The 25,967-nt window shown below is 38.4% G+C and overlaps 1 long non-coding RNA gene across 1 annotated transcript; it reads right to left on the reverse strand.

Annotated features, from left to right (window-relative positions):
• Positions 1 to 1,784: 1,784 nt before the first annotated feature.
• On the reverse strand, positions 1,785 to 20,659 carry LOC140116582 (uncharacterized). The gene is made up of 3 exons (XR_011852831.1): positions 20,566 to 20,659; positions 2,210 to 2,293; positions 1,785 to 1,895 (listed from the first exon to the last, which is right to left on the reverse strand). It is a non-coding gene; the product is annotated as an uncharacterized lncRNA (long non-coding RNA).
• Positions 20,660 to 25,967: the final 5,308 nt, after the last annotated feature.

The following is a 25,967-nucleotide window of genomic DNA, read 5'->3' on the forward strand; positions in this document are numbered from 1 at the left end:
CGCGTGTCTCCCGATAGGTTCGGAGATACGCGCGCACAGCTGCAAAGTGAAGAATAGTGTTATTTAAATGTGTTCTGCCCTTAAATGTTCGTGTTTTCACTGTTTTTAATGTTTTAATTCTATTCTTCACATTGCAGGTGTGCGCGCGTGTCTCCCGATAGGTTCGGAGATACGCGCGCACAGCTGCAAAGTGAAGAATAGAATTAAAACATTAAAAACAGTGAAAACACGAACATTTAAGTGCAGGACACATTTAAAGAACACTATTCTTCACATTCCAGATGTCCTGAACATCTCCTAACTTAGCGGGAGACACGCGCGAACACCTGGAAAGTGAAGAATAGTGTTATTTCAATGTGTTCTTACAAGCAAAATATCAGTAAACATCTGGGTTATTTTATTATGTAATAAAAATACTGTTCTTCACTTAATTTAATGCTCGATCTCGAGCCAGCGAGATACTCGTCCGAGTAACGAGCCGGTCCGAGTATGCTAATACTCGACCGAGCAGTATACTCGGACGAATATACTCGCTCATCTCTAATTATGAACCAAACATTAATCGAAAATGCTGTAGCTACACAGATGCAGAAACATATCTTGTTTAATCCCTGATCCAAGGGGTTTTGCTGAAAAAATAATTATAAAATGATGGTAATGAGGCTCTGTCGCTCATGTGGCAGTTCCGGCACTTCTCCTCACCCTAATTACGCACTGCTTCAGCCTTGTCCTGCCCAGCATCAACAGTCCGTCTGTCTGCAGTCCGTCTGATTTCCTGTGGAAAGAGGAATGACGAAAGTGTAGGGAAAACACAACTGTTTCTCCTCTGCATGTCTTCACATTCAAATTGTCAATAACTATGAATGAAAGGGTTGTGCCCATTAGATTTCTGTTTCTGTGATGAGGCCATTTAATTTGTTCACTTCTAAGCTTTCCTCCTAAAAAATTGCACACATCTCCAAACGCACATGTATCATTTTTACCCGCCTGCAAGACTGCATCATGCATGTGTCAAGTAGAATGCATTTTACGCCAAACTTAAAAGCTGTAGGGCTTTTGTTATTGCCATAATAGTAATGTCATGCATAAGTGACAATTAAAGTGAATTCTATGGGGAAATCTCCTGATAGTCACGTTTGCACAAAAGTCTCAAACGTGTAAGCAACCCCTTGGCTATGGCCAGTAAGGTCTGAAGGTTATTTGCACAAAAATTGTGTTTTTTTGTGCAAAAATGTGCAAATTTTTCAGAGGTTCAAATTTTTAATATAAACCAGGTGCAGCCATGTTCATCATGACAAACTTCACAAAACGGGTTTAAAAGTTGCAAATTTAGGTGCAATTGCACAAGATAAAGAGAAAAAAAAACAAAATAAGTATGACAAATGACTCCCAGTGTCTTCTGAGCTGTAAGAAGTAAAAGTATTCTTAGGGGGTTGGAAGGGGCATCGCCTGAATTTTATATCTTAGGCCACGGCATTCCTTGGAGCTCAGGACCTCCAGTGCTGGCTGACATGGACCTGTAATCTAGGAGCCTGGGACCAGTTCCCCCAGAATATATGAGGGTAGTAATATATGTCTCAAACTCTCCTAAGAACTAAATCTGGTATAGTGAGCCTTGTCCACCATCTTTAAGTAAGGGGCAAAGGGTTTCTGTAAATAACATAGTGTTGGTCACAACAATAGAGTCTCTTTTCTAACTGCCAGCAAATGGTCATAACATTTGTATTGGGCCTCATATAAACAATACCAACTAAGTGCCTCCACCTTAACCATTGAATTACTCACCTGATCCCTAGGATAGTGACATTTATAATAAATGCCATTCCAGTGCCCATATATGATTAGATAATATGCCATGGGGCATATTTGCTACTGGCTGTAGCCCCTGGCATTGCCTGGAATAGTAAATAACTGCTCTTAGATATAACAAAATATAATGGGTTAATAATAATATTTTAAATCTGTCTCTGTCTGTCTCTCTATGTCAGTATCTCTCTCTTTGTGTGTCTCTCTCACCCTTTCAGTCACTCTCTGTCTGTCTCTTTCTGTCTATCTCTGTATGTCTGCCTCTGTATGTCTGTCTCTCTCTGTCTGTCTCACACTCTGTCACTCTATTTCTGTCTGTCACTCTCTCTATGTCTCCTGGTCTGTCTCTCTTTCTCTGTCTTTCACTGCATCTGTCTCTCAGGGACACACAGGTTGTTCTTACCATTTTGTCTTTCAGCAATGATTTCTCTGCTGCTGGTACAAACATCATCCTTGAATTTCAAATGTTGAAAGCCTGTCCCTGAATCTGTAGCAATAATTAACATGATTCAAATCCAACAGTGGAACTCAATTTCTGCCAAGTGTTTTTATTGCAGCATGTGGATGACATTTTTAAAAGTCTACCTTTACCTGCTGATACTTGTAGCCACCAGCGATTTCACTGCAGCCAACCTGTAGTGACTCTTGTGTGTCCTCAGCCACATTCTGATAGTTTCTATGTATTGTGCAACAGGTGAGCAAGGAATTGTGAATATTTTGGAGAAAACCAAAGTCAATACAAACTTAGTCAATTTATCACCCAGAATCAGCCGTTGTAATAAATCTGCAGTCTAATTCTTTCAAGTCTAACTTTACTTTTTCTAATTTGTCAGTTTAGTTATGTTAATGTGGAAATGTGGAGAAGACTAAATATTTTTGCCAGCTACAGTTTCTCTTCACACCAGCCCCAAAAGGCTTTGTTCTATTAAACCATTGAGGTTTGATGGCAAGAAAAAGCAGTGTTTTTAGCATTGTTCTTTCCTTGATTGAAAGTTAACAGACACAATGTTATATGTTGAAAGCCTTGACATAAATATAAGCTAATACTCCACTCAAGTTGCGATCATGCCTTCTGTTTATTTAAAGGATTTATAATAAATCTGTTTGGAATCTTGGGCTTGCCTTGAGCTTCAGATAAGTTAACCAAGGTTACATTACTTAAAGAAAATTTACCATCAAAATGAAGCATGATAAACCAGGGACACTTACTCATAGATCCAGGCACTGTGACTGTGGTAATCTGCTTACAAAGAAAAGAACATGTCTCACCCTCCCTCTGCTATCTCCCCCCACCCTTTGTCTGTGTAATCTAGCAGCTGCAGAAAGTGCAGGGAGAGGGGAGACCATTGACGAGCTTTGAAAACACCCACCAGAGCCCCTAAGGCTCATAACAAAGAAGGAAGGAGGCCAAGGATAAAAAATATAAAAAGATCACAAGAGTCACAGTGCCTGGATCTATGAGTAATGTTTATGATGCTTCATTTTGATGGTAGATTCCCTTGAACTACTTTACTATATTGCATTAGATGCATTTGTATACACTGATGTTCCCCCTGCAGCACAAACAGAGGCTGCTTTAATTTTGATTTAAAGTATGATTTATAAAGTTTTTTAAATAAAATCTTTCAGGGTACACTCCCCAGCTGATGCAGAACATCTTAACCCCTTAACGCCGCAGCCCTTTTTCGTTCTTGCATTTTTATTTTTCACTCCCCACCTTCAAAAATCTATAGCTTTTTATTTTTCCATGTACAGAGCTATGTGACGGCTTATTTTCTGCGTAACAAATTACACTTCAAAATGTTGGTATTTAATATTCCATGCCATGTACTGGGAAGCAGGAAAAAAATTCCAAATACAGTGAAATTGGTAAAAAAACGCATTTGTGACGTATTCTTGTGGGCTTGGATTTTACGGATTTCACTGTACGCCCCAAATGACATGTCTACTTTTTTCTTCGGGTTGGTACGATTACGGGGATAACAAATTTATATAGGTTTTGTAATGTTTGCCAAAAGATATAGTGGGTAGCACAACCAAAAATACAATAGAGCAGATGCATAAATATTTGTAAACAATCTAGCTGAGAGACAAGATGCACCACAAGTTGCTCATAGATAATACAATTCAAATATTTATTTATATCCAAACAAGAACAAAATCAGACATACATTTAAAATCATTTAAAACAAGTAATGTACATGAAATAACAACCGGAGACCCCGGTGTGGGTCTTCACAGTGAACACCCCCTGCTATGAGTACTCAGTGGTCCTCAATAATCCCTACCACTCACTATTATGATTCTTGGTCAATGCATATGCCAGCAAAAAGTCTCTGCCATAAGGGTAATGAAAAAACTCTCCAAGTGTGCTGATCAACACCTATGTTTGTTATAAAGTGCAAGTGCTAAGTGTTGAAGTGTGCAAAGTGCCAAAAAGTAGCAGCAGGAGTTTGCAAAAAGTGCACCCCTGAGGAAGTCGCCCAGAGCGACGAAACGCGTGGGGAGCTGCACACCCCTGCTTCTTTCTCCCTCCACCTGTATGCCTGCCTGCCAGCATTTGGTAACTAGCATCTGCACTTTTTGCAAACTCCTGCTGCTACTTTTTGGCACTTTGCACACTTCAACACTTAGCACTTGCACTTTATAACAAACATAGGTGTTGATCAGCACACTTGGAGAGTTTTTTCATTACCCTTATGGCAGAGACTTTTTGCTGGCATATGCATTGACCAAGAATCATAATAGTGAGTGGTAGGGATTATTGAGGACCACTGAGTACTCATAGCAGGGGGTGTTCACTGTGAAGACCCACACCGGGGTCTCCGGTTGTTATTTCATGTACATTACTTGTTTTAAATGATTTTAAATGTATGTCTGATTTTGTTCTTGTTTGGATATAAATAAATATTTGAATTGTATTATCTATGAGCAACTTGTGGTGCATCTTGTCTCTCAGCTAGATTGGTTTTGTAATGTTATCATTACAAAATTACAAATGTAATGTTATCATTACAAAATTATCATTATCATTACAAAATTTTTTTGCTATCTTCTGGCGCTAATAACTTTTTTATACTTTGGTGTATGGAGCTGTACATGATGTTGTTTTTTGCAGATTTTGATGAAATTTACAATGTTATCATTTTTAGGACTGTGCGACCTTTTGATCACTTTTCATAGAATTTTTTATTTTTTTTAAATGGCAAAAAAAGGGCCATTTTCGACTTTGGGCGTGATTTTCCGTTACGGGGTTAAACGCAGTGAAAAACCGTTATCATATTTTGATTGATCGGGCATTTTTGGACGCGGCGATACCTAATGTGTTTATGATTTTTACTGTTTATTTATATTTTTATGAGTTCTATGGAAAGGGGGGTGATTTGAGTTTTTAGGTTTTTTATTATATATTTTTTTAAACTTTTTTTCATTTTTATTTTTACTATTTTTCAGACTCCTTAGGGTACATTAACCCTAGGTTGTCTGTAAGAACCTATCATATACTGCCATACTACAATATAAGGTATTAGGTATTTTTGTAATCCTGCCGACCCATAGAATAAAAATAACTTATTATTTTTATGGTATGGTGAACAGCCAAGAATCAATTAGTGATAGATGCCCCAAAATTATGTACCATAAAAGTACATCTCATGAGCCCTATATGTGCACATAAAAGAAAAAAAAAATTATAGCCTGTACAATTTGAGAATACAAATCTGCTCTGAATGGCACTCTTTCCATTTGATGCCCGGCCGTGCGCCCATACAGCAGTTGGGAGAAATTGGGTATCAAACTTTGTGGAGTTTTGCTTCATTTAATTCATTGGGAATGTTTAATTTTCTGCCCAAAATGAGTGTATTATCCAAAAATATTACAATTTGTAAACCAGTCCTCCATTTTCTTTTAACCCCTATTAAACACCTGAAGGGTTACCAAACTTCTTTTTCATACGCTGAGGGATGTAGTTTCCATAATGGGGTAATAGTCTTGCTTTTATTTAGGCCTCTCTTAGTCAATTGAGAGTTAAAGAGGTCCATCTAAATACAAGTTTTGGCGATTTTCCAAGAAATGTGACGCCAAATTCTAAGCGTCATAACATTTTATTATAATATGTGGAATATTAAAAAACCATACCAACATAAAGCAGACATTTGGGAAATGTAAGTTATGAATACATTTGGGTGCTATGACTATCTCCTTGAAAAGCAGAGAATTTAGAACTTTGAAAATGAAAAATAAACTAATTTGAAGTACAATGGGGGGGATGTATTAAAGCACTTGTGCCCAAATTCTGGTGGTTTTGCGACAAACAAACTGTTTGAAAAGCCTTGCACCACATTTATCAAGGCTTTTGAGACCTGTTTTTAGCCATTTTCTGACTTGTCCGATTGAGGGGGCGTGGCCTTAGGAAAAGGGCCGTGACTTTAACTTTAACTTAAACGTGGGTCTAAGCTGGAAACCGACAGTCTTATCCTGCACCAGATTCATTAACACAGTGATAAATCTGGCACAGAAAATGACTAGGGTTTTCCTCCACTAAACATGTAACCTGGGACACATTGATAAATCCCCCCCAATATGTCACGAGAAAATCTAAGAAAATCCCCTGGATACCGTATATATACGCAAGTATAAGCCACCCGAGAATAATCCGAGACCCCTAATTTTACCACCAAAAACTGGGAAAACCTATTGACTCAAGTATAAGCCAAGGGTGGGAAATGCATTGGTCACAGCCTCCCAGTATATAGCCGGCCAGCCCCCTGTAGTATAAAGCCAGCCCCCAGTAGTATATTGCCAGCCAGCCCCAAGTAATATATAGCCATCCAACCCCCAGTAGTATATAGCCAGCAAACAGTAGCATACAGCCATCCCGATCCTTGGCGCGGCTCCTCTTCTTACTTCTCTTTGCTGTACTAGCCGGCAGAGACACGTCCATGCAATCTGGTGGCTGGCGCACGCTATGACGTCATCAGCGGTGACACTGCTGCATCATAGTGTGCTCCGGCAGATCGCGTGGATGCGTCTCTGCCTGCTTGTACAGCAAGGAGAAGACAGAAGATGAGCCGAGCATCGGGGACGCAAGAGGGTGAGTATGTAAGTTTATTTTTTTTATTGACTATATAAGGTGAGGTGAGTTTTTTTTTCTGCTAAAAAACTCGGCTTATACACGAGTATATCCGGTATGTTAAAGCATTCTAAAGCTATAGCTACTTATAGTGACACAGACAGAGTCCTGAAGTGGTTAATAGATAGGAAATAGGAAATCCCTCAACAACCTGGAAACCCAAAATACAGATAATACAATAATTTAAATTAATATTGGTAACACTATCACTATCTTTAAAGCTACAAGCAAAGACTTATTATGTTTTAAAGATTTATTCCATGGATGTGCAGTACAATACAATACTTACAAATGGTAAAATGCAATAGCTACTTTTACATTGATACATTGACCCACTAACCCACCAATGGGACCATAGTTTATTTTGCTGATTCCACTTACTTGAGTGGCACACTTTCGGGAAATAAGGTGCCACCCACAACGTGAGGCCACTTCTCCATTTTTTCTGGGGCCACTTAAAGTTCCCAGGCTGCCCCTGGTTATACATTACACAGTTTTCTCATATTATACATTGCACTGCACACGATAATTACAGAATTATATTTTGTAAAAATGATTATTCACTGGGAAAGCTACCTTAAAACCAGTGTGGAAATTTATCATTACAATTTGTCTTTGATTTGGTTGTCTATATTCAATTCCATTTTTGTTTTATCTTTTTTTTTTGTTTGTCTCGTAATATTGTTTTTTTTTATTTTACGTTTGTCACTAAATTTTCGTCCCTCTAAGGAGCAATTGGTCTGGCGGGGGTGACTTTAGTCATTTTGTGCCAAAACATGCACCTAAATAAAAATTTTAGCCAAATCGCAAATCATGAATTTAGTTCAGTATTGTAAAAACTAGTCTATGCAAATAATTAATTTGGCAGGGTCTAATTTAAAGTGACTTTCCCCTTTTCTATGTTCATTTGGTGCAATGGAAAAATCACAAAACAGCTTTTATACCACAACTGCACCAAAACAACACCAAAAACCCAATGACAAATACCCCCCAGTGTGTGTTTGGGGGTGGGGGGATTGTGAGGAAAAATATGTTTTTTTTCATGTTTTGAACAAAATTCCTTAAAACAATCCTACATGTTAAATCAAAGCAGCGTTGATGCAACAAACATTTTTAGGGTGATGCCACACATGGCGTTTTGAACCCGAATTTTGGTCTGTTTTTAAGCAGTCTGTTAAAAAAAAGCATGCTTTAAAAAAAACGCAAGGTTTTACCAATTATCTTAATTATAACTTGAAATTCTTCTCTTGTCACAATGGCCTAACCCATCTTGGTTAAGAAAGTAATAAGAACTTTTGGCTAGATGAAGCAATTTATCATAACAGATGGGCTTATAATATAAACATTCATTTTGAGAAACACAGATTAAAGCTGGGGACACCTGGTGACCTGGAACAGTCACAGAAGTCACATACAGTGAAAATATTATTTTTACTTCAACTATTTAATTTGCAGCATTTCAGTTATTACTGCTGATTGTTATTGTGCATTTGAACCTTTGTAATGCAGATGTCAAGATCCAATCTGGGCCACAGTGTTTGTAATGGAAAATATTTCTAGCTGTTTTTATGCCGCTGTGTGCGATGCATTAATGTGCAATGAAGTATTTGTGGTCACACTTAGCTTTGTGTGTGTAATGCTGGATTCACATTGCCCAAGGTTGGTCCGTGATTACGGAACATGAAAAGATCTGTGTCACGAACTTACCATGGTACTGGGAAGGAAACTCTGTGCGTCATATGAATAAATGGTGCACAGACTTCTTGCTTTCCCAATATTAAGCAGAGCTGAAACTAATTTCATTACACTGCTGGCTCTGCTGCATATCGGGAAAGCAGAAACTCGTTCTGTCCCTGGCAGTGAGATCAGTCACAGCACTTTTTGTGTTTGGTGATCAAAGTTATTATTATTGCACTTGAACCACTGTTATGGCATTAAAAATTCCACAAAATATCGCACTTGTATGTAGTAACTTTTTAGAATTTTTGCTGATTTGTCTGTAATTTACAATGGTGGCAAGAAAAGTAGGCATTTCAACAGAAAGCTTAAATGAGAAGGCTAAAAATTATTAAGCGGTGACTAAGTAAATGGGTCCCATAGTGTTTCCTAAGAAACACAAGTGATTTTATCCAGGTTGTACTTATGTTGCGGGCTATTTCAGGAACTCTAAAGTGGAAAATTATGTGTTATGTGTAAATATTAAACCAAAAAAGGTTTTAAACACAGCTGGGAAATTGTCCGGGAAAATGCTTTGAGCATGTTTTGGCCAATCACTAATGTTTATTTTTAAAAATGTCACACATGTCCGTCAAACTTCAGAAATGTCATAATGAATAAACCAAATAGAAACCCCTTTTTAATTTTAATTTTTTAAAAATATATAAATAAAATCCATATTTGGCGTGCATTTCCGCTCCCATGATGAAACCCCCCAAAATGGCAGCGCACATGTACCATTGGGATTTTAATGCCTCCAGCGCCATTTAACAGGTTAACACCGAGTGCTACCTGTAGGAGTGTGGGTTTTAACTCTGGGTTTAACGGGTCTGCACATCACTGACCACCCATTGCTTTCAATACAACATTAATTTTTATAAATACTTTTGCACATTGGCATTTGACAGGAGTATGATTAACATATAATGAATCCTAAGAAGGTGATAATCATCAACATGAAAGTTGAAAATGAAACCCAATCCAAGCTGTTATATACTCGAGTATAAGCCTAGTTTTTCAGCACAAAAAAATGCACCTGCCATGAGGCGAGTTGAGAATCTCGTCTCAGGCGGCGTGCCTCCTGCTGTACTGAGGGGGCGGCACAGTGCACCCACCAGCCACCTGCATCGTTCTCCTGCCCATGCTCCGGCCAGCACTGAGGCTCTCCGCACCAGCCGGCACTGAGCTGCAGGCCGACACGGAGTTCCTGGCCGACACGCACCGAGCTCCCGTCTGCAATGCCTCCAGGCCAACACCATTCTCCCACCCGCGCTCTGGCCGCTTACCCCCCCACCTGACGGAACTGAGCTGCCAGCCGCCCATGCTACTGCCCGTCGGCCGGAACCATGCGACCGCCTGCAGGCCACCACCATTCTCCTGCCCATGCTCCGGCCGGGACCGAGCTCCCAAGCACCCATCTGGCACTGAGCTCCTGGCCAGCATGTCCCGATCTTCAGGCCACCCAGCACTGAGCTCCAACATGGGACTGCCCGCTGGCCAGCACCAAGCGCCCGGCCAGCGGGCTCCCCCACCTGTCAGGACCATAAAGGAAGGTAAAGTAACTTTATCTGTGCATACATATATGTGTTTGTGTATATATTTTTGTGTGTGTGTATATATGTGTGTATAAATGTATGTGTGTGTGTATATATGTATGTAAGTGTTTGTGTATATGTGTGTATGTGTTTGTGTATATGTGTGTGTAGATAAGTGCATATGCTGTATGAGTGTTTAGTATTTTCTGTATATGGTGTGTGTGTATATATATATATATATATATATATATATATATATATGTATATTTGCTGTATGTATGCAGTGTGTGTTTATGCTGCATATACTGTTTGTATATGTGTATATGTGCTGTATGTATATGCAGTGATATTTATCAGGGCTTCTATTTCTTACTACATGGCGACACACTATGCATTTTATACTACATGGCGGCACGCTGTATGCATTTTATACTACATGGCGGTACACTGTATGCATTTTATACTACATAGCGGCACGCTGTATGCATTTTATACTACATGGCAGTACACTGTATGCATTTTATACTATATGGTGGTACGCTGTATGCATTTTATACTACATGGCGGTACGCTGAATGAATTTTATACTACATGGCAACATGCTGAATGCATTTTATACTTCATGACAGCACGCTGTATGCATTTTATACTACATGATGACACGCTGTATGCATTTTATATTACATGTATTTATTTTACGAACTATTTGGTGTTTTTAAAAGAATTTCACCATAATCCTCTCTAGTTCATTCCCCTACTAACCCCTGAAGGCTTGGCCTTTTTTCTCTTTTGTGTTTCTGCTTTTTACTCCCCATCTTCAAAAATCTATACATTTTTCATTTTTCCATGAACAGAGCTGTGTGTGGGATTCTTTTCTGCGTAACAAATTGTACTTACCATTGACAGCATTTAATATTCCATGCTGTGTACTAGGAAGTGGGAAAAAATTCCAATTGTGGTGAAATTGGCAAAAAAAACACATTTTCACCACTTTCTTGTAGGCTCTGTAGACTCCTCATGTTTATTTCTTGGGTTGGTACAATGAGAGGGATATTTATAATAGTTTTAATAGATTTAAAAACATTAAATACTTTTGTATGAAAAAAATGTCTTCATTTTGCCACCTTCTGACACTAATAACTTTTTCAAACTACAGCTTACAGATCTGTGTACGGTTTCAATTTAAGGTGTGATTTTTTTAAAATCACTTTTTATTAAAATTTTTATCAGTTGTGAAATGCAAAAAAAGTGATAGCTGCGTAATTGGCAGCTTTTTTTTGTTACAGGGTTAAACGCCAAGAATACCCATTTTTTAATTTTAATAGAACGGGCATTTTGGGATGCTGGGATACCCAACATGTTTATGATTTTTTTTTGTTTATTTTTATATCCATTACAGGCAGTCCCCGGGCTACATATAAGATAGGGTCCATAGGTTTATTCTTAAGTTGAATTTGTATGTAAGTGGAAACTGTATATTTTATAATTGTAGAGAGCTGCACCAGAGGTCACAGTGGGCAGAGGGGTCCGTCTTTAACTAGGGGTCGTCTGTAAGTCAGGTGTCCTTAAGTAAGGGACCGCCTGTATAGAGAAAAGGGGTGATTTAAAGTTTTAAACTTAATATTTTTATTGTTTTACAAAAAATGTGCTTTTATTCAAGTCAAAAATAAAATAAAATCAATACTCACCTTTCCGACACCCCTGCAAGTTCTGTTCAGGAAGCAAGAAGATGACCTGTCCGGTACATCGGAAAGGTAAGTACAGAGTTGGGCTGGCTACATACTTGCGGCCGTAGCAGGCTGGCTATATACTGGGGGGGGGAGGGGGACAGCAGCAGGCTGTATATATACTGGGGGGCAGCAGCAGGCTGGCTATATACTGGGGGGCAGCAGGCTGGCTATATACAGGAGGACAGCAACAGGCTGGCTATATACTGGGGGGCAGCAGCAGGCTGGCTATATACTGGCAGAATGTACTGGATATACTGGAATCGAAGGCATGCTATATACTAGGGGCTGGCTGGCTAGCTATATACTGGGGGCAGGAGGCAGGCTATACACTGTGGGCTGGCTGGCTATATACTGGGGAACAGGTGGCTGGCAGCTATATACTGGGGGGAAGGGGTGGGAAGGCTTTATTTTGGGAGATAGGGGGCTGGCAAGCTATATACTGGGTGGAGGAGTTTATCAATGCATTTCCCATCCCAGGCTTTTACTTGATGGGTTTTCCCATTTTTTTTTTTGTGTAAAAATTATACTCGGTTCGGCTTATTCTCGAGTATATATGGTATTTACTATTGGGTGTCTGATCACTTCTACCATATCCTGCTATAATGCAGTATTGTAGTATATGGCAGCTTTGCTAGTGATCTCTAAGCATCAGCGTAAGGTCAGGCCGAATGGAAGGCCTGGGAGTCTAGCATAGCCTCCATGCTATCATAGCATCCAATTGGCGCCCCTGCGATAATCTCACTGGGACTGGCGATCAAATCCAATATGGCGGTGTGCACGCCGGGACTTAAATGCCTTTTCAATATGCATCAAAGACCCACCTTGTGTGGAGAAGGCTATGAACACTCTCCATCCAACTGTTCCTGACATGCGCCGGGAAGGTATTGCTGGTTGGGCTATACTGAAAATTATTGCATGAGTTTTAGTTTTAAAGGAAATATACCATCAAAATGAAACATGACAAACCAGGGACACTTACTCATAGATCAAGCAACTGTGACATGCTGTTACAGTGTGCAGGAGCACTTCCCCCATCCCACAGTAAGAGATAACAACAGAAAGAGGGAGGGGAAAGTGCAAGGGGAGCAGAAGAGTAAGTGCTGCTTCTGCACAGTGTAACATCCTGTGTAGCCAGAGAACGGATGGGCTCTGGTAATGCCCCCAGAGCCCTTCTGGCTCATTAACATAATTGTAAATGTTGATTTTAATACAAAGGTGACCATGTATAACAAATATTAACACAGTCAAGGTGTCTGTATCTAGTTTACATTACTAGTAAGCAAAAATTGGTTTGTTTGTCATCACAGTGGTAGGTGTTTTTCAATAATGTATAATACATTTTTGCATGAAAGAGATTTTCTTTGCAGCCTCTCCGTAAATATGGCGTGCAGTATGCCGATGGCTGGGGAGGGGGCCTCTCCCCAATAAGTTACTACAGGTGAATGTTAAATGTTGCTAGAATTTTATATTATACTGTTTTATTTATTGAAAGGCATAACAGTGTAAAAGAAATGTATTTGTATGTGTCTCCAATTAAAATCAATGGGAGGTCAAATTTGACAAGGAACATTTTTGGCATGAGCTGGCACATAGAGAGTCAAATGCCACTTGAAGCTATTCAGAAACAAATTTGGCAAATAACACATACACAATTGTAGAAAAGCGAATATCAACCACCAACACTTATCACAGCTGCCATACTCTATAACAAGCATGAAAGAAGCCACCACCAAAGTGGCAAATGGAAACTTAGGCACCTGTAACTGCTGTTATTGAACATTTAGCTCCATTTGGAGACGAATGAGCTCTGTGCACCCTGCAATCATGTTCTGATGATAGAGAACACCAAGGGAAAGGGCTAATGCGTGCTAAAGTGAGGTCACACGCTGCAATATTTTATTTTAGGGATAAAAACATGTTCTTTAGTCTGACATTTTAAGTATCTTATCACTGTGTATGAGAGCTACAGTGTCTTTACTGAAGGATATACACTAGTTTTTCTCTGGAAAGCACAATCCAACTCACATACTTTCAAAGTCATGCTAGACTGTGTAAATCGATAATAATTAGAGAAAATTTTAAACATAAATCAACCAAATCACTTTTTTTTCACTGCAAGATTTATTGGCCTCTGAAATGGACTACCTGGACATATTTATTGATGCTGTGATTTATAAATGGAACATTTATATTGGACAGACATATATAAGAGATGAACACTTGTATGAGTTTAGGCAGAAATCAATAGAGAAATGTCTTCCGTCAATATAGATTGCACGAGGTACAGACCACCTTTTTCACTTGTCCAATGGTATTAGCCTAAGCAACACAAATGGTTTTATTCCAATGCACTGGAAATTAATTACAGTTTCTGGCTATGGAATCACACGACGGAAGTAAATGAATAATACACAAAATTCTTTCTCTGTTTGGTGTAACCTAAGGACAAAGCATCCGAAAGCATCTTTATCTATTGAGATGGAACATTTAGAACAGAATGAAGTGCTGCTTCAGATATCTGCAAGTTATTACTCTTTCAATAAACATTGAGTCTACAATGAGAGCTAGGCAGCAAAGATGAACAATTCTTATAGATTTGCACCTGTAGTTCAATATAGGCAGGAAAAAAGACATTGAAAAGTCTTGCACAGATTTCTCTGTGTCTCTCTGCAATTATCTGCATTTAGCCTGTCTACGGTTTTCTATGTAATTACCATGGCAGAAAAGATTGAATTAATTGCTAAAAATTCACACAGGGAAACATTTAGAAAATGCAAAAATATGGTTTGTTCAGATAGTAGGAGGGAAACATTAATGTTGGCAATTGTTGCCCAATCTATTTGAAAGCCAAATTTGGTGCCAGACAAAAGCTTTCTTTTAATTAGTGCTATGAAAAACAAAATTATTTGAAACAGAAACAACCTGGTCTTAGCAAAGATATTGCAGAAAGCACCAGTGAGCCTCAAACACAGAATAAGCAAACAACTATATAAAACCATACATACCCAAACACACACATCACTAACACAATGGATCTTCATTGCCTTGTAAGTGTCAAATCTTTGTCTTTGCAAAGAGATTGAAAACAGAAAAAGAGGAAGAAGTTGTCTTATAATGTACATTGCTTTATAATAGTATATAGACCTCAGATTGGGACCCATCACTATAAAACAGAGAGCTGCTGATGGACGTAAGCCATCTATGATTTAACAACTATTCTTCTTGATGGTGCCATGTTTTACTACTTTTGTTCAGGAAACATTACACACATGTGGACAAAATTGTTGGTAGCCTTCGTTTAATGAAAGGAAAACCCACAAAGGTCACGAAATAAAATATGACAAAAGTAAAAGTACAGACTGTCTCCGGGTTACGTACAAGATAGGTTCTGCAGGTTTGTTCTTAACTTGAATATCTATGTAATACGGAACTGTATACTTTATAATTGTAGCTCCAGGCCAAATTTTTTGGGTCTGTATAACTATAACTAGGGGTCGTCTGTAAGTTGAGTCTTCCTAAGTAGGGGACAGCCTGTATATTAAACTTCTATGAAAATAAACAAATGTAAGCAGACAGCTTTTCAGCTATGCTTCAACAGGAAGTATAAGCAACAGGCGAGGACAGAAATGATGGTACCCCTGAAAAAAATGTGAGCAAAGAGACATGTTAAATCAAGGTGTGTCCACTATATCAGTCAGTGGCCTGTATATAGGGCTTCAGCTAATCGCTGTGCTGTTTGGTGACATGTTGTGTGACACACTCAACATGGACCAGAGGATGCAAAGGAAAGAGGTAAAGATTATGAGACTAAGGTTAGATACCCTAAGATGACCTTATATATACATTATGTGTTGGTATAGACCATGAGCTCTTTTCCTAATGGTCGATACCCTAATAAGATAATTCCCAGAAGGGAATTGATAGTACTTATCCTTATCAACCATTGATCGATCAACTGACGATGATGCTGAGCTATACTTGTTAGTGTACATGTTGAAATATAAAATATTGTGTATTTATTGGTTATTTATTTATTTTATATTTATTTTGTTGTACATATATATGTTTTTATCTATCCATCTATTTACCATTTATTTTATATATTTATATATGATTTTTTATGTAAATTGGGATTAGACACCTCTATTTTAATTCCCTATTTTATACATATGATCTGTTATAAACATGCAGGGTTCTGTCCTGCTATCTGACTTTTTTTTAGACCTTATGAAGCCGGTGCGAAACGTGTTGTCTTTATTGTATATCAGTTTTTATATCTTTAATAAACTGGAAGAATCTGGAAGAATTTTGAGTGGACCTGCGCCATTTAAACATCGATTTTGTATTCAGGAATTAGGGATTTAATTTAATCCCATGTTATACACCCCTCTGCCAACCTATTTGGATTCATAGGAGCACATGTATCATAGTTTTGTCTCTCTGAGGTGCCTTTTAGAGACTTTTGGCGGCTAGTTTTGCACCTTATATATGATCCTGTCTTTTTACTTGTGATACATGTTCAGTTTTTCCTATCCTGGCAGGCGCAAATTTTGGCTTCTTTTTGAGACTTTTTGTTGCAAATGTCTCAAATCCACATGGACACAAGCCACGTGAGGGGGTTATAAACAGGAGTGGATACAAGCCCTGTGAGGGAATACATACAGGAGCGGACACAGTCATGTGAGGGGCTATATACAGGAGTGGACACAAGCCACGTGAGGGGGTTATATACAAGAGTGGACACTACTGTTAATTTGGGATTTAACATGTTTCATTTTTAATGCATTTTGAAACCTATTACAACAGCTGAGGAGAGTTGATTTTCCTAATTACATTACTGTTAATATTTGAATGTACAAAACGCATAGTAAACGCAATGTGTTAACACTGCGTTTATATTGCGTTTTGTAAACGCAAATGTTAACAGTAATGAAATAAGGCAAATCACCTATCCTCAGCTGTTGTAATTAGTTTCAAAATGCATTAAAACACAATTAAACAGCTACGTGTGACCTCACCCTTAGAAGTAACCAATAAAAAAAAAAATCTAAATTCTTGACAAAAGAGGTTACTGTGCAAAATGTTAAACAGTTAAAGCATGTGAAATAATTCCAATTTACATGTTAAAATCCGGTCCATGAAAGAAAAAAACTTCCTTTGCACCTTCCCTGGACCAGGTGCAGAATTGCGGCAAAAATTGCGCAAAAACGGCAAAAGTTGCTAAAATTCGACAATTTGCCTAGCTGAAACTATGATACATGTGCCCCATAGACTGTAAGCTCTTGCAAGCAGGGTCCTTACTACTATTGTTCCATATGACTATTTGTACTGTGTAATGTATTATTTTATTTGTATATGTCCTCTATGATTTTTAAAGCGCTACGGAATATGATGGCGCTATATAAATAAAGAATATTATTATTATTTAACATACACTGTGGTTGTCCATATGCAAAATGTACTTACCCGATCCCTCCTCTCACTACTGCCTATTATGTTGTTAACTCAGACCCAAGGTAAGTACAAGACTTGTGACTTATTTAGTAGAATGGTCAGCTAGGCATAGAAATTCTTATTAGAGAATGGGGTCGTAGTTCCTGGCAGGATGCAGGGACTTGTATATCATAGATTACTATGAAGCTTGGAGTCCTGTTCCTGGGGCCAGATTTGGCCCATGTAATGCAGCTCCATGTGGTCATTATTTCATAAGTCTGATTAAAGCCTATGTGTTATTTGTGTTATCATATGAACTCACACAGAACCGCACACAGAATTGTAGCAGATTTTCTTTGAGCATTCACAGCAGAATCCATTTGAAAAAGCTTGATCAATTTCTATACAGAAAATATCTTTAGAAAAATCTTTAGATGACATGTAAAGCAGCATTGCACTACATGTGCAATGACCTTTACACATATACATGTATGCAGCACACACTGCTCTATTCATTTTTAGTTTGTACAAACAAAAATACCAGATTTCCTGCGTTTCTTCTTTGATGTAGCAGTCGCAAAGGAGGGGGCTGGGGCATGGAGCAAGAAGGACTGCCAAAAGGACTGAGAAGTATTCTCTAGGGGTCATTCTATCTCTGGGGAAATGATGTCTGGACAGCTAATTTACACAGCAACAGTGAAGCAGACAAGACATGGCTGCTTTAGGAGCAATGTATTTATGGTACAGATCAGGCTAGGAAAAACAGTTATCAGAGCAACCTACTTTGTGAGCATGCCACAGGGAATCAGATAAGACAGATAAGTTAATTTTCCCATACTGCCTTTACAATGAACAATGAAAATCAAGAGCACTTGTATCCAATTAACAACTGTATTAGCTATTCATCAATTCCATTTCTGCCAGCTGGGCTGGATAGGGCTTCTTTATGAACATATGGTACCCAGTTAAATTTGCTGTTGTCTTCTGTGACAACACAGTATCTTTCAGGAAAACATCTGTATGGGTTTTAGGTTGAATATCTACAAACATTTTTTTTAAACGGTCATGCTTCACATTGTACTGTACGAGTATATTCCCCGGTGTTCCTATCTGAAACCATTTCTAAGGATTTTTGCAAGATTGGATGAGAGGGTGAGGACCATTACTGAGGTCCACAGTGCCTTATGTAATGATAAATCTTTCTTTTTCTTTAATGTATCATAAATGGATAGCCAGTTATTGTGCTGATGCATATTGTCTGGGTTACAATATTCGATCCCTAGAAGTTGTTTCATGTACATCAGAGTAGATTTCATTCCACTATCTTTCAATCTAGCTAAGCATTATCTATAATCATTGTTTCTATTCCAATCTGTCATATGCAGCTTCTCAAGCTCACTTCTCTATTCAGTGCTTTGGTATTATTGTGAGCTCCATTCCTCTCCAGAGTGAGCTGGATGCAATATGATCCACATCTTAGCAAATTACTTGAAGAGAACTAAAATACATATATTTTGCAGCAAAGTAATGCAAATCATGAGCTGGAGCATGTAAGCCCGAGTGTACACCATCATAGTAATACAACCAAAAATGCAGCTATTTAACAATGAACCCCAGTTCTAGGTCTTGATGAGCATTTCAGAAAAAATATATTGTATTTTCATGCTGTTACAATGCAGGTAGTAGAACTTGAAGCAGAAATGAATCTGAAAGAAGCAGATGGAAAAAGCAATCTAACCACATCAAAGCGAAGTAAAAAAAAGGCGAATCACAACACATCCAAATTAGTTGGATAGAGACAGGCAGTAGAAAAGCTGGTACCCATTAAAACCAGCAATCTCTCTTATAACACTGACATCATATAACACCTGATAAATCAATACTTATTTTAACTTATCTCACCTAAAAGCTTTTTCAGAAAAAAACTGTAAGCTGCCTTTCTATTGAATTTCAATAGTTACTATTATTGAAAGGCAATTTTAGTGAAATTTTACTATGACCAATAGTAATAGAAACATGATGATGCACAGTAGAAGATTGATTCACTTGCTTTCAATGGTGAAAATAGTCTCTCAGAGAACAGAGGATATTCAGAATGGTAGAAAATGGGTTTTAAAAATAAAAAATAACCATAACATTATTGACTTTTTGAAGAAGAAATGTCTATGCTCTCTACTTACTTAGAGAAACAGGGACATAGAACATTCTGATTTTACAATAAGGCTACAGAACAATACGGCTACCAGCACATGAGCATTTCCAAAGTGGGTTCTGAAAAAAACATGCATTTTTTAATGGCCCATTTGCATCAGATGAGCTTTCTGATTTCACATGACAATGTGAAAGATTGATCAATCTATTTGTGCCAGAATCTTAGGGTAAAAAACTGGGGGGGATTTAACAATGTGTCTCAGATCTGCCATTCTCTCCCTGGAAAACACTAGTCTTTTGCTGCACCAGATTTATCACTGTCATGATGAATTCTGGTGCAGCATAGGACTGTTGTTTCCTACTTTGGACCTACTTTTACGCTATATTCACACTAACATGTTCCCACCATACCGTAAGACGACAGGCACACGTCTGCACCGGGGAGAGGAGAAGGGTATGAGCTCGCTCACTTATGCCCCTCTCCATAGAGAAACATGGAGCACTGCGCTGTATTCCCGTGTGCCCATTGCCGTCTATGAGAGAAGTATATACGCCGTATATACGTCGGCCATATATACGTCGGCCATATATATATGTCCCCCATACAGCAGTGTGAATGTAGCCTTAGTTGGTCTAAACTGTGTGCCATAATTTTGGGTGCCCCATCTCACAAGGCCATGCCACATTTCCGAATGCCTCAACCCCTTAGTCTCACAAGCCGGAAACATTCCAAAAAAGGTCTAAAAGCCTTGATAAATGTGGTGCAAGACATTTTAGACAGGTTTTTTGGAAAAAAACAAGCATAATTGTGGCGCAAATGTGTTAATAAATCCCCCCAATGTGTCAAATCACTTGCATCACATTTATTAAGGAATTTAGACCATTTAATAAATGTGATGCATTTAGACCACTTTTCTGACATAGGGTTGATGGCCAAAAGAATTTTAACTCAATAGACTTAAAGGGTTTGCCTACTCCTTTACAAAAGTTACTCATATGCCTTTACTGCCTTGTAGATAATCTCTAAATGTTCATCAAGTGACTAAACAGTTCAGCTACTTACTTTTGTACTGTGTAAAGATCATCCATGCTTCTTTCTTTACATCTACAAACTCTTCTTTTTAGGTGGAGCTGCAGCAGCACAGTATGACTTACTGTCCCCCTCCCCTCTCCCTGTCTCTGTCAGTGTGGACTTCGAGAAGAGAAAGAGAGAGTGATGTAACATGGATGACCTGGATGGAGTAGAGACAGAGACTGCAGCTGTGTGTGTATATACAGAGGGCAGCATGATAAGAACAGGGAAAGGCTGCAGCAAAGGAGGCAAAGACATAGGTACATGTACATGCAAAGAAATGTCTAATAGTAGAGTAAAAAGTGAAACCTCCTTTAAACTACTCCAAATTAATTATTTAGAATTATACACATTGATAAACCTGGTGCAGCAGAAGACTGGTCTAGTTGCACTCTGCACTGGTCTAAAGTGTGACACATTGATCAATATCCCCCAATATATCTGTTCTGATAAAAGTAGAGCATTATCTAATCTGTTAAATTTTCACGATCAGTGAAGATTGGATGCCAGGTCGATGCAACTTTGCTGTGATAAAAATTGAATAAAAATTGGCTTGGTTGTCTAAATATAGTCTTAAAACATAGCTAAATTTTAAACAAAATTGCCTAGTGAATAGTTGAGATGATATTTTTAGATTTTCTAATGTACTTTATTATAGAAAAAATTTCCTGTATCCTCTTATCTCTTTCTTTCATATTTAAGCAATTTGTATAAATCAGCTTTCTGTCCCTTACTCCACTGACAACTCAAGAAGGCAACAGAATGTTGCTTTGGCCCCCAAATATTTATTTTTACAAGGTATTAAAGGTATTAAAAGAGACAATGCATCCCCATGCTGTTTTTGCAGTTTTACTAAATGCAATACTTTTTATTAGATCATTATATAGCATGAATATTTTGTCTTCCATTTTAAAGTGTAGCTGGTCATAGTCTGATCCATTTTCCATAGATCATTCATAAGGGCTTTTATCATGCCTTGAAAGGCAATTTTTATGTATTGTTGTCCTCTAGAAATGTATCCTACATTTATATCCTTTACTTCTATAGTCTCCTAAATGGAGATTTTATGGAAGCGTTAAAATGCCTCAACGTGCCACAAAGCCAATAGCCATTGAGGTCATAATTAAAGGGTTTGTACAAATACATTGGCTGTATAGAACTGCATCTTGAGGACAAAGTCTCTCCATTCATCAAGGAGATATCCAAACCTGTTGTTAAACCTTCTAAACTGAAATTGGTACGAGAAGCAATGTGATCATTGTTTGACATTTTCTTGAATGTGTCTTAATTCTTTATATTGGAGTCAGTACAACCTTTATGCCAAGGTGAAATTGGAAACTTATTGCAGACAACAAAGACCAAAATGAAACCTCCTTTTGCGTGGCAATGTTTAACCCCTTGTCACAGAAGTCAGTATTTTTAGAATCTAACATGTACTGTATACTATATGTGGCTATAATTTTGGAACACTTAAAGAGGTTGGCCATATTACCTCATGTTTTGTGTAATGTGTGTGAGGAGGAAGTTAGGTAATTTACCAATATACATCTATTAATAGTTCTGCATTGCTTCTTGATATATAAAGTGAAGCCTCCTGTCTTTTACCTCATCAGCCAGACATTTCTGACCATACAATGGCTGCAGATGGAGGGTCATGTAATCTCTATTTGTCCATGAACAATCGCCCTTCCAGGACCTGGATCTTATATTCAAGAATACTATCATAAGGTCCTGGCAGGGTGATTGTTTATGGACAATGACCCTCCATCTGCAGCCATTTTATGAACATGAATGTCTGGCTGATGAGGTAAAAGACAGGAGTCTTTAGAGAGCAGAACTATTAATAGATATAAATTACCTAATATCCTGCCCTCGCACTTCCACACATTACAAACAACATGAAGGAAAGGGGACAACTCCTTTAAGCATAGCTTGGTGATTTTGAGCTTGTTTTCTTGTAGGACATATTCATTATGTTTTGTGCAAGTCATTATAATTTGGCACCAAATTTTAGCGGTGATTTGCATTGTGGTTGTTATATCGTGTTGCAGGCCTTAATGTATTTTGTCAATGAGCATCAAAAATGACAAACCACATTCAAAAAGGGGTTTAGAAGTTGGTACAGTTGCTTTTTGTTTGTCTACTTTTGTGCAAAAAATGTTGGAAAACTAGAAGTGCAGAAAAATATTGATATTAGGAGCTGCATCTAAATAGCTTTTAGAAAAGCCATAAATTAAAGGGGTTTGCCCATGAAAGAAAGTTCTTAAATTTTAACCCCTTAGTGATGTTAACACAATAATTTTTTTTTTAACAATTTTATAGCTTTTTTAGCTTATATCACTCAGTGGTGGTCAGTGTAAAATTCCAGGCACTTTATGATCCATGTGTGCTGACAATGTGCTTAGATTATTAGGGTCCAGGGTTTATGAACACTTTTATTTAGATTGTGAACATTCTCTAGTATCTGACACACTGAAGAGATATGATACAGATGAGAGATGATGAGATCCATGAGATGGATATAACACACAACGACACATTATGACAATGACATTATGTGGGCATGACTTTAAAAGCATCCTCTCATTATTGTAGGATATTATGAAATGAATGAATGGTATGGATGTTACACCCATCTTCATGAAAATTGTCAAACTTACACATTGTTATTGATCAAAGTACAACATTTGTTGCAATATTTGATACCCACTTTTACCTGAATATCCCATATGTGGTAATAAATTGCATATGATATGGACTTGAAGGGAAGAAGCAGAGCAGATTTGCATTGTCAATTTACAGGCTTATAGCCATTATCTTTCTTGTAATGTCAAGCTTATTTTTTGCCGGTGAAATGCACTTTTAGATACTTATTTTGTCTATAGCTTATTGATGACATTGTATTAAAATATTTAGCATTTGTTGGCCCTTCCCTGTACCATAAAAATAATATGTTTTTATTATGAGACAAACTAATTCACTTCAGTACTTATTATGTATTGCAGTATAGTGTAACTGTCAGAGTATGATGACGCATGTGCAGAGTTATAGTCAGAACCTACCAGAGACAGGATCTTAGGTATTTTGGCATCATGCGGCCTGAGGTCTTTCACTCGCCCCTTGGGCTGTCATGAAAATGGCCCTGAACATGGTGTGGGGGTATTGTACTAATTATCTTGTTTACAATTGTCACTAATAAGGATAGTGCAGATTGCTCATTGCACTATTGCTAATCGAAATAAATGTCAATTCTGCAAAAATCCTGCTAATTGTCTTAGACAAATATAGCAGGCAGGGGTTAAACTGAATTATTATCACGGTGTGCAGAAAACTCTGGGAAAGGCCACGTGTCCCTAGTGGTTCTGACTCACTGACTCATGCACTGTGAACACTCAGCTTTATTAGATTCTTCAACATTTAAATGATATTCCTGAAAGCAGGACTCTAAAAGGATGCAGACAGGCAGCCCTGATACCGGTGTAGATCATGACAATTTTTGATAAATGTGCATTTTGCCTTATAAGGGAGACAACTATAGTTACCTAATGTATCCCATATGTGCATGATTTTGTTTTTTATTTTTCTGAACAGGAAAACCAACATCCTGGTTGCAAGAAAATCAACCTCTTGTGGAAGCTGAGTGTGTGTGGGTGTGTGTGTGTGTGTGTATATGTATGCATCTCAGGGAACGTCATAGACTAGGTTTTGACTCAAAATTTTTACACCACGCTTTCCAAAAAAAAAATATTAACCACATTATACATGAGCCATTATCTGCTGCTGCTGTGGCAGTTACAAGCTGAGCCGTGATTGGTTGCTATTCCACCACAGATCATTAATATGAGCTCTAAGCTTTGATTGGTTACTATAGGCAATGAGTATAAGACACTTATGTGGGAGGTAATATGGATAGAGACAAAAAGACATGCAGGGAGAATTAGTGATGGAGAGACAGGCAGGGAAATTGAGTGACAGACAGTGAGAGTGAGTGATAGAGAGACAGACAGGGAGAATGATTGATACAGAGACAGACAGGGATTGTGAGTGACAGAGAGACAGACAGGCAGAGCGAAGACAGACAGGAAGAGCAAGTGAGTGAAAGACAGAGAGACAGGCAGGGAGAGTGAATGAGTGACAGAGAGACAGGCAGGGAGAGTGAGTGAGTGACAGAGAGACAGACAGGGAGAGTGAGTAACAGAGAGACAGACTGGGAGAGTGAGTGACAGAGAGACAGACAAGGAGAGTGAGTGACAGAGAGAGACAGTGACTGTGAGTGAGAGACATACAGGGAGTGTGAGAGAGAAACAGACAGGAAGAGTAAGTGAAAGACAAAGAGACAGGCATGGAGAGTAAGTGAGAGACAGAGAGACAGGCAGGCAGGGAGAGGGAGTGAGTGACAGATAGACATCCAGTTAGTTAGAGACAGACGGGGAGAGTAACTGAGAGACAGACAGGAGGAGTAAGTGAGTGAAATACATAGAGACAGCCAGGGATAGTAAGTAAGTGACAGACAGGGAGAGATAGATGCATAGATAGATAGGTTCAGTGAAGAGGCAGCACTCCTTGTAGTAGTGAAAGGGGTGAAGCTTTATTCCATAAAAAGCGACGTTTCGGTGTACTGTTACACCTTTATCAAGCATAATGTGAGTAACAAACAGCCAACTATTTAAGGAACAACAGATCTGCTGATTGGTCAATGGTGAGTGTAAGGGCAGCCCTCTTCTCATTAGACCAACACCAATATGACAAGAGGTAAGTATTAAAATACCATTATTTTTAGCGCACGTTATGTGGATCAGCACGTATTGTTCGTCCCCAGTGTACAGAGGGCTCACTCGTGCCAAGTACCTCCCTAGTGCCGCAGGATCCATCGGACGACAGAACTGAAGCAAGATGGGGATATAGTATCATTGTTCCGAACGTGTAATCGCCAATTGGGATGACAATCCCACCTCATAAAGTCGTGGATGAAGGTCTGGGGAGTTGTTAGAGGGTTATGCCGGGCCAATCGAATTTGAATGGGAGACGTGGGAAAAACGGTCCTTACGATGGGGGTTTTCAATATATGTCTTGAACTCTGTAGATATAAAGACATAGGTATTAGTTGGATGTAAAGAGCAATCTAGCGTTACATAATACAAGAGATGGTAGGAACAAAAAATACATTCAGTCCAAGGTGCCAACACTCCACCATGTCTGCTCCTGTGTTAGATTATGCTATTTATATTAAATTCAATATTCAAACCATATGGATGGAGTGTGTTTAATCGATGGATCCATTTTAATTCACATTTTCTGAGAAGTTGTGCCTTGTTACCACCCCTTCTCAATGGAGGAATGTGGTCATTGAGGATAAAGCGCAATTGTGAATCGTTATGTCCTTTTTCAAAAAA

This window comes from Engystomops pustulosus, chromosome 2 (genome assembly GCF_040894005.1).
Source record: "Engystomops pustulosus chromosome 2, aEngPut4.maternal, whole genome shotgun sequence".
Taxonomy (NCBI): Eukaryota; Metazoa; Chordata; class Amphibia; order Anura; family Leptodactylidae; genus Engystomops; species Engystomops pustulosus.